Source organism: Trichosurus vulpecula, chromosome 1 (genome assembly GCF_011100635.1).
Source record: "Trichosurus vulpecula isolate mTriVul1 chromosome 1, mTriVul1.pri, whole genome shotgun sequence".
NCBI classification, from domain to species: Eukaryota; Metazoa; Chordata; class Mammalia; order Diprotodontia; family Phalangeridae; genus Trichosurus; species Trichosurus vulpecula.
This window is the reverse complement of record NC_050573.1, coordinates 120,567,547-120,578,319: the sequence shown is the minus strand read 5'-3', so window position 1 is coordinate 120,578,319 and position 10,773 is coordinate 120,567,547.

Below are 10,773 nucleotides of genomic sequence, written 5' to 3'. Positions count from 1 at the left end.
AAATAACTAGATACACTTGAGATTACAGGCAGAGTTGTGGAAGGTGATCTAAACTGCTGCATTTATATTCATATAATTCTGTATATTAGCACATATATCCATTTATGAGTGTGAGTGTATTACACACATGTACCTGAGGCTGGACTTGTCATTTCATTGGTGGGGGGATCTCCGTAAGGTGGAAATTCTCCAGCTGAAACTTTTCTGACAGCCTATGAAACATTTTGCACCACCAAATCTCCCAGTATAGGTGACAGGTGAATTTTTCCTCTTCTCTTGGGCACAGAATGATCATTATAATAACAACAGTCTGTCTTGTAGTGGTGTTCTTTCATTTACGTTATTATGGTCATTGTCCATTTTGATTCCCTAGCTCTGTTTATTTCACTCTGCGTCTGTTCATACAAGAGGGATCTTAGAAGTGACCTAATCCAGCATTTCCTAAATTATATTATGGGGAATTTTGATGTCCTTTTGATATTAATATAGATATCTTGGGAAATATTGATGCAAATGTTTTCTAAAATATTAAATATTAATTTATAATGCACACATGTAAATCTAGCTGTTGACTCACAGATAAAAGCAATTAGTGGATTTAATCTTAACTCTAGGGGATGGAAAGAGAAGGTATTATTAATTCATGTCATTGTTAAGGAAAAAATTGAGAAGTTGTAGCTTGCCTAAGGTCATACAACCCACACATGAGAGAGCTGGAACTTAAACCCAGGTCATCTGACTGGAACTTAAACCCAGGTCATTTGATGCCATTGTGTTCTGCCTTTTGAGGAGGATCAAGAGTGTCCAAGAAAACATTTCTGGAATTTTAATGGAAATTAGTTGAAAAAAAAAACCCATGATTTACTATACAGATGTTTGCTCTAGACACAACCTTTCAGGAATGTGTCTGACATATCAAATGAAGTAAATTGTATTTGCAGCAACTATAATTGTTCAACTTTTTGTTATGTTTGTTCAAAATACAAATGCTCAATTTCAGAAGCAAATCAATAGTTGGTGGTTTAGTGATAAGTGAGATAATTCTATCCTTGGATGGACCCAAATTCTCGTGAGCATGAGCACAGCCTCCCCAGCACAGATCGCCACGTTTCCATGCCTTCTCCTCACTACAATTCTTTGTGTGTCTTTCTGTAAATGCTTCATGGAAGATCTACCTGATACACTAGGGGCTTTAGCTGGCTGTTTTCCCATTTCCTGAGCCCTGGGACAGCACTCAGATCATGCAACTATTATCCCCTGCCGTTTGCTGCATTTTTTTCTGGTGTGTGTATCCTGGAGCATGTCTTTCATAGAACTTCCCCTATTCAAAGGATCTTCAGTTATATGCTGCAGGTTATTGACTCCAATCTTCTTTGTAGTTGCTTTTAGGCCTTTGCTTTTCATTATTCAGAGATTGATTAACAACCACATAGCATCACCAGGAAGATTTTAGCATTTAAAAGATAGGGTCTTTACAGGAACAAATAGCTTGAGACCATTAAAAACTCTACCCAGGATCCTGAAGATGATGCCTCCTGATCTCCTCCTATTCAATTCCAGGCTTAAGTCATTGGCCATTTGCAGGACCTGTTCAAGTTTTATATGCATGCATACATACATGTATGTGTATATATGTGTACATATGTATATTTGTATGCATATATACCTTATATGTATACATATGAATATATGAATATATATTTATATATACATGCATGCATGTATATATGTATAATGTGTATGTGTTTATGTTTTTATATGTATAGACATGTATATGTGTGTGTATGTGTGTGTGTGTGTCTAGAAGACTACCATTCACCATTGATTAGCAGACCCAAACCAGTTACAGAAAATCAATGCTTGCTCCAAAGTCTTTCTGAGGCATTTCCATTGAATGTTATCATGACTGCTCTGGAAGTAGGTTCCTCAGCCTATTCCACATGGGAAGTAATATTAGATGTGTTCTGTGTATATACCAAGTCCCATTACATATCTCTAAAAGACAAGTCAGTCAGTCAGCCAGTAAGTCAAAAAACATTTATTATTGTCCTACCATGTTACAGGCAACTAGGGGGCAATGGATAAGAGCACTGGGCCTGGAGTCAGAGAGACCAGGGTTCAAATCTGACCTCAGATATTTACTACCTATGTGACCCTGGGGAAGTCACTTAACCCCTGCCTACATAAAAAACTGAAGAAGGAAATGGCAAACCATTCCACTATCTTTGCCAGAAAAACCCCATGCACAGTTGGTCCACAGGGTCACAAAGAGTTAGACACAACTGAACAACAACAACAAATGTACCAGACACAATAAGAAGTGCTGGAGATATAAAAAGAGACAAAAAAATCCAGTATCTGCCCCCTAGGAGCTCATAATAAAGGAGGACCTCCATGGCACCCAGCTGTAATCTCTGCTGCTGAGGGAGGCTGAGACTAGTGGATCACTTGAGCTTGGGAATACTAAACATAAGTAGCACTAAAGTTAATTGGATATCTGCACTAAGTTGCACACCAATAGGGCGAACACCCAGGAGTGGGTAGCCACCAGGCAGCCTAAGGAGGGACAAACCAGTCTAGGTCAGAAATAAAATAGACCAAAGCTTCTATGCCAATGAACAATGGGAAGAAGAGTCTATTGCACATCTAGCCTTGGTGAGATAGGAGGGCTCAGTCTCAAAAGAATAAAACAAAACTTGAGATGTAATACATCCCATAAAGTAAACTACTTTAAACTGTGTCATGTGAGGGCAGAATTGGAGATATCACTGGTCACTCAGCCTCTATCTCCAAATAGCTGAAAGCTTGCCATGTGGAAAAGGAATTCTCCTTTTTTTTCAGGTGCATGGCACTTGAAAAAGAAGAAGGGCAGGGAGGAAAGAATGACCTCTAAAGGTCTTACAACTGGGATTCTCTGTGAATTCTTGTATAATTATTATTATATCTTGAATTCAGGTGCCATAAGTGAAAAAACAAACCAACAAGGATGTTGGGGGAAGGTGGAAGGAAGGTGGAAAATAAGGAAAACTGAAAACTGGAAAAAAAAATCTCTTCTACAATACACTAAACATATGATCAAATTTTGGCCTGAACACTTTTATTGAGAGGAAAATCCACTACTTCCCAAAAAAAAGCCCCATCCACCCACTCTAGCTGTTAAGAAGGTTTTCCTGACATTGAGCCTATACTTACCCCTTTTCAGCTTTTACCCATTGTTGTGAGTTCTGCCCTCTAAGACCAAAGGAAACAACCCTTCAAGATATTCAAAGAAAATAATGTCTGATATCCATCTTCTTTAGGCTACACACTTTCCATTCTTCCAAATGGGCATTGTTTTGCATTATCTCAAGTCCCTTCACAATTTTTGCTGTCCTCCTTTGGACACCCACCAGTTTATCAATGTCCTCCCTAAATGCGGTACCCAGAATTCAACATAGTGCTCTAAACATGCTCTGGCCAGTGTAGAATACAACAGGATTATCACCTCTATAGACCTGGAAGCTGTCCCTCTCCATGTAGCCAAAAAGTTCATTAGGTTTCTGGATCAGCACATCATACAATAGACTCATATCGAACTTGCATTCCACTAAAACCACCCAGATCATTGTGAAAGTGATGCCTAGCCCTATCTCCCTGATCCTGTATGAAGTGCAGAGTTGTCTGTTTTAACTCTAGCATAAAACATTTATTCCTATTAAATTTCATCCTATTAGAGTCAACTCAATATTCTAGCCTGTCAAGCTCTTTTTGAATCCTGATTTTTGCCTCAAAATGTTAGCTTTCTATCCTAGCTCTGTGTTATCCAAAAGGAATTGGATTTATTGGCAAGAATATTGGACTCAGAGTTTAGAAGATAGGCTGTTCCATTCTGCCTCAGATACTAACTAGCTGCAGGAGTCAAGGAAAGTCACTTAATCTGTGTCAGTTGCAATTTCTCATCAGTAAAGTGGGGATATTAATACCACAGTGTTTAATTCATAGGATTGTTGGGAGGAACGTAGGATGTAATATAGTAAACTGTTTGGAAAATTTTCAAGCACTGTATAAAAATCAGTTAATCTTATCTATATATTTTGTGTAATATCATCTATGACCACTTAAGTCATTTAAAGCAATGTTAAACAGCACAGAGCCAAGCACAGAGTGCTGTGCTTCCAAGTGGTCTGACATCAGACCATTACTGACTACTTTCTGGGTCCGGCCACAGAACTATATATCATCTCAGATTTCTCCATGTTCTTAACAAACATAGCATGTGAGACTTTGTCAAACAACTATTTGAATTCCCCTACAATATTCTCCTAAATTATCAGTATAGCAACCCTGTCAAAAGATGAAACGAATCTTTCTGTAATCACTGCTCCCTTTTCTAGATATTCGTTGATCCCCCCTTAAAACTGGAATTTTGCACACAAGATTTGCAGAGTTTCGCTGCAAAGGAAAGACCTTGAGATCATGCCAACAAGGCCTGGCCTCATTTATTCTGACTGAACACATGGGCTGGCTCAGGGCTTGGAAGTTGGAGAAATAATGATGCCCCTGGATGCTTCTGGCTGGCCATGGTGACTCAGCACTGAAGGGCACTTTGAGAATGAAGAAATCCCCTTATTGGCTACTGAACAGAAAGAGCCAATGATAGAATCAACCTGTAATGAGGTGTAACCTACCTTCAGTTGTCTTTTCCTCCCGTCTGAAGTGTTGACAAGACTGTTTCAATCTATCTCCATGGTCGCCCTTTCCCTTACCCCAGAAGATTTGCAGACAACTCTCACATAGCAACTAGAGTGGTGAGCTCAACTGTGCAAGGTTGGGCCACAGCCTCTGGCTGCCTTTATTCCTTCTGTTTTATTTCTCTCCTGATTGCAGGATCCCAGACACTAAACCTGAAATACACATTTCCAGTGAGGGATGCTGTCTTGTAAATTTGAGAGGTTAGAGATCTTGGGTCTCTTGATCAAAGCTGACTGGTGTCAAGGAGAGTTTCTACATTAGAAATGATGAACATTTATAAGAGGCTGGGCTGAAGACGTGGATTTGAGGACACAGTGCAGAGCTGAGGAAGGGGAAATGTAACAATGTTCATTCAGTTATCCCACAAACTGCTTTATGTTCCTTTATTTCTTTTATTTTTCACTTAAAAAACATTTATTTTTTTCCCCTATCCCAGTCCACCCTTAATTTAAAAAGAAAAAACTAAAACTCTCATAACAAATCTGCAGTCAACCAAACAAATCCCCACATCGTCCATGTCTGTGTCCAAAATTTATGTTTCATTCTGCATCTTGAGTATGTCCACTCTTTGTCAGGAGGTAGGTAGCATGTTTCACCATTAGTCTTCAGGAATTATGGTTAGTTATTGCATCGACTGGAGGCTGGAAGGCCCTCAGAGTTGTTTGTTCTCATGATGGTCCTATAAATGTAAATTGTTCTCCTGGTTCTGCCTACTTCATTCTACATTGGTTCATGTAAATCTTCCCAGGTTTCTCTGAATCCATCTCTTTCAACATTTCTTATGACACAACATTATTCTATTACATTCACATAGGGCATGTCTTTAATTTCCAGTTTTTAGCTAATACGAAAAGTTGATATAAATATTTTTGTATCTCTGGGTCTTTTCCTCTTTCATTGATTTCTTTGGAGTATAGACCTAATAGAGATATACAGGGTATATACAGAATTTACTGACTTTGAGGGCATAGCTCAAAATTGCTTTCCAGAATGACTGGACTAATTCACAACTCCACCAACAGTGCATTAATGTGCCTGTTTTTCAGCAACCTTTCCAACATAATTTTATTTTACTTTAGGGTGGGGGAGTAATCTTGATAAAATCAGATAGATTTGAAACCTTAGTCAGGTTGATTTGTATTTCTTTAATTATTCATTATTTAGATTTTTTGAAAAATGTGGCTGTTAATAACTTGAATGTCTTTCTTTAAGAATTACCTGTTAATATCCTTTGAATATTTATTAATTGGGGAATAGCTTTTACTCTTATAAGTTTGAATCAATTTATTATTTATCTTGGAAATGAGACCTTTATCAGAAAAACTTGCTGCAAAGATTTTTTCCAAGTTAATAGTTTCCATTTTAATATTAGCTTCATTGGTTTTGTTTATGCAAAAACTTTTCAATTTTATTTAATCCAAACTGTTGATTTTATTTTCTGTGATATTTGGTCCCTTCTTTTGGTCATGAATTCTTCCTCTATTCTTTGATCTGAAAATAATGTTCTTTATTCTTCTAATTTATTTATGATATGACTTTTTATGTATGTTATGTACTCATTTAAAGTTATTTTTGTTATATTGCATGAACCATTGGTCTAAACTTAATTTCTGCCAGATCGTGTTTCAGTTTTTCCGAGAAATTTTGTCAGATAGTGAGTAAATCTTTACCTCAGTATCTGGGTCTTTGGTTTTTGGTTTTTTGTTTGTTTTGTTTTGCTTTGCTTTGCTTTAACCCTGTGCTTCATTTGCTTTTACAAGTTATATATCTAATCTGTTCTTCTGACTGACCTCTCTATGTTTGAATTACTACCAAATAATTTTGATGATTATTGCATCATAGTATAGTTTGGAATGTGATACTGGTAGGGTCCTATTATTTTCCTTGAGATGAATTTCTATTTTTTCCAGCTCTGTAAAGTAATCCTTTTGGTAATTTAATAGCTGTGGATTGAATAAGTACATTAACTTAGTAATATTGACATTTTTATTATATTAGCTTGGCTTACACATTAGTAAATTAATTTTCTTTCAATTACTTAGACTTGCCTTTATTTCCATAAATACTATTGTATATTTGTATTCATATAGTTCCATATGTGACTTTATAGTTCAACTCCCAAGTATTTTGTATATTGTATAATTATTTTAAATGTAATGTCCCTTTTTATCTCTTCTTGCTAACTAACTATATCAGATACAAAAAATGTTGGACAAACTCTATAGGTGGTCCATACAAATGCATATTCTAATCTAGGTGATAAACATTATTGATACATTTGGTCTTACCTGGTGGATAGACAGATAAAACTGTATTGAGCAATTACAGGTCTCTTCTGGAAATTTTTGTTATGTGATGTAGATTGATATAGTCATCACAATGTCATTGCAAAGAAGAGAAGCTGGAGGAACTCACCATCCACAAGGAATCCCTCTTGAACTTGGACTTGGCATTGGACATCCTCCATAACAATAACAAGCACTTTTGGTGAGCAAATATCTCATTTTTTTTCATGCCTTGAGAAATACTTCTAATCAGTGGATCATTGAACAAGGTTGTTTCTGTGGTTATATATTTCAAAGAACATTAAATGATTTTGAAGCATGGATAGAAGACACCTTATTGAAAGAGGACCTTTAAGAAAATAATAGGGAAGTTTGGAAAGGGAAAGGATTTAGAGAGAAAGATAATGAGTTCAGCTTTGGATATGTTGAATTTAAAGTCTACAGGACATATAATTTGAAATGTCTAATAGACAGTTGGAGATGCAAGACTGGAGGTCAGTAGAGATTCTTAGCCCTCTCTGCTTCCTTTTCCATAATTCTACATCTGTCAAAGCAAAAGTAGAAGGGGATCAGACAGGGCTGAGGATCATTTTGTATTTTTCTTTATTGCAGTATTATACAATTTCCCAGATATGATACAACCTCTCTTCTTTCTGCTATTCTATTCTGGGGCCATTTTGTTGTCTCTCTGCCATGCTTATCATAGCTAGATATACTTACGTGCTATCTAAATGAACTGCCTACAAAATTGAATGTCATAAATTAAGCAATGCTTGTTCCTCATACACTTGGTTTTCCAAGTGGATTTTTATGTCTTTTGAGTGGCAATGCACTTCGCTGAAGTGGCTCTGTAATATTCCTAGGATTTTGGCAATCATCACACTATTACCTACAAACAGAAGAATTTGGAAGCATTTCCTACCTATGGGTCCTATTCCATTTGGACTATATGTTGGATATCTTCTAGGACAATGGCAAATTACATAGTTTAAGAACTATTTATTTTCTTGTTTCATGCCTTGCTTGATACTGAGGATATTTGAATCACTCTGTATTCTCTACATCTATCAAGGAATCCCATAGGAACTTAATATATACATTTTTTGGAGGAGACCCTTCAAATGCAAAATGTGATCTACCTCTTCAAATTTATTTTCTTAGTCAACAAACAATAAACATTTTGGAGTCAGTAGAGATTCTTGGCACTCTCTGGCCCTGTTCCCATCACTTTACCACTGATAATGCAGAAGTACAATACAAGGTGAAGGATCATTTTGTGTTTTTCCTTATTTTGTATTATTATACAATTTCCCAACCTCTCTTTTTTCTGCCATTCAGTTTTTAACTATTCTACTATACTATTCTGTTTTTTATCAAACTTTGAGTCAACTGTACCATGGTGACAAGGTGGCCTATTATAGAAACTCATCTTCAAAAGTCTTCTCATATTTTTAACAAAGGTGCCTCACTGCAAAAACTGTTCTTATAAAGATTTTTATAGAGAAAGAAAATAAATATATGAAATAGTAGTTGTAAATGTCTTCTAGGTCTCCCTTTTTCATCACAAAAAGTTGTGGGGTATTTTCCCATTATTCTGATACCTTCTCTTTTGAGGTATCTTGAAAATCAATTCCTCAGTGCTTTGAAAATTGTGTACCAAATCAACAACAAAATAGAAATCATATGATTATCTCAATAGATGCATAAAAAGCTTTTGACAAAATACAGTACCCATTCCTGTTAAAAACACTAGAAATCATAGGAATAAATGGAGTCTCCCTTAAAATGATAAGTATCTAAAATGATTAGCAAGCATTATATGTAATGGGGATAAGCTAGAAGCATTTCCAGTAAGATTGGGGGTGAAAGAAAAATGTCCATTATCACCACTGCTATTCAATATTGCACTAGAAATGTTAGCTTTAACAATAAGTGAAGGCATTAGAATAGGCAAAGAAGAAATAAAACTATTACTCTTTGCAGATAATATGATAGTGTATTTAGAGAATCAAGTAAAAAACTACTTGAAATGATAAACAACTTTAGCAAAGTTGTAGGATATAAAATAAACCCATAAAGACCATCAGCTCTTCTATATATTACTAACGAAAAGCAAGAGATAGCAAGAAAAATTCCATTTAAAGTTACTGTAGACATCATAAAATATTTGGGAGTCTACATGCTAAGACAAACCCAGGAACAATACAAACACAATTACAAAATATTTTTCATGCAAATAAAGTCAGATCTAAATACTTGGAAAAATGTCAGTTGCTCATGGGTAGGCCAAGCTAATATAATAAAAATCACAATTCTACCTAAATTAATTTACTTATTCAGTGCCATACCAAACTACCAAAAATATTTTATAGAGCTAGAAAAAATAATAACAAAAATCATCTGGAAGAACAAAAGGTCCAGAATATCAAGGGAATTAATAAAAAGAAATTCAGGGGAGGGTGGCCTAGCTGTACCAGATCTTAAGTTGAATTATAGAGCAGCAATCAAAAACTACTTGGCAATGGCTAAGAAATAGAGTGGTAGATCAGTGGAATAGGTTAGGTACATAAGACACAGTTGTCAATGACTCCAGCTTCTGGGATAAGAACTCACTAATTAACAAAAACTGCTGAGAAAACAGTATGGCAGAAACTAGTTATAGATGAACATCTTACACTATATACCAAGATAAAGTCAAAATGGGTACATGATTTAGATATAAAGGCTGATACTATAAGCAAACTAGGAGAGCAAGGAATAGTCCACCTGTAAGATTTATGGAGAATGGAAGAATTTATCACTAAATAAGAGACAGAGAACATTATGAACTGCAAATGGATAATTTTGATTACATTAAATTGAAAAGTTTTTGCACAAGCAAAGCCAATGCAACCAAGATTAGAAAGCAAGCAGAAAGCTGAGAAACAATTTTTGTCATTAGTGTCTCTGATAAAAGCCTCATTTCTAAAATATATAGAGAACTAATTCAAATTTATATATAAGCCATTCCCCAATTGATAAATGGTCAAATGATATGAACAGGCAGTTTTTAGAGGAAGAAATTAAAGCTACCTATAGTCATATAAAAATGCTCTAAATCACTACTGATTAGAGAAATACAAATCAAAACATCTCTGAGGTACCACATCACACCTACCATATTGACTACCATGGCAAAAAAGGAAAATGATAAATGTTGGAGGAGATGGGGGAAAATTAGAACACTGATGCATTGTTTGTGGTGTTGTGAACTGATCTAACCATTCTGGGGAGCAATTTGGAAATATGCCCAAAGGGCTATAAAACTATACATACCTTTTGACCCACCAATACCACTTCTGGGTCTGTATCCCAAAGAGATCATAAAAATGGGAAAAGGACTCACACGTACAAAAATACTTATAGCAGCTCTTTTTGTGGTCGCCAAGAATTGGAAATTGAGGGGATGCCCATCAATTGGGGAATGGCTGAGCAAGTTGTGATATATGAATGTAATGGAATACTATTGTTACATAAGAAATGATGAGCAGGCAGATTTCAGAAAAACCTTGATTTACATAAACTGATGCTGAGTGAATTGAACAGAGCCTGGAGAATGTTACACACAGTAACAGCAACATTGTACAACAGCTATCTATGATATATTTAGCTCTTCTCAGAAATGTCTAAGACAACTCCAAAAGGCTCATGATAGAAAATGCTATTCACATCCAGAAAAAGAACTATGGAGTCTAAATGAAAGTTGAAGCATACTATT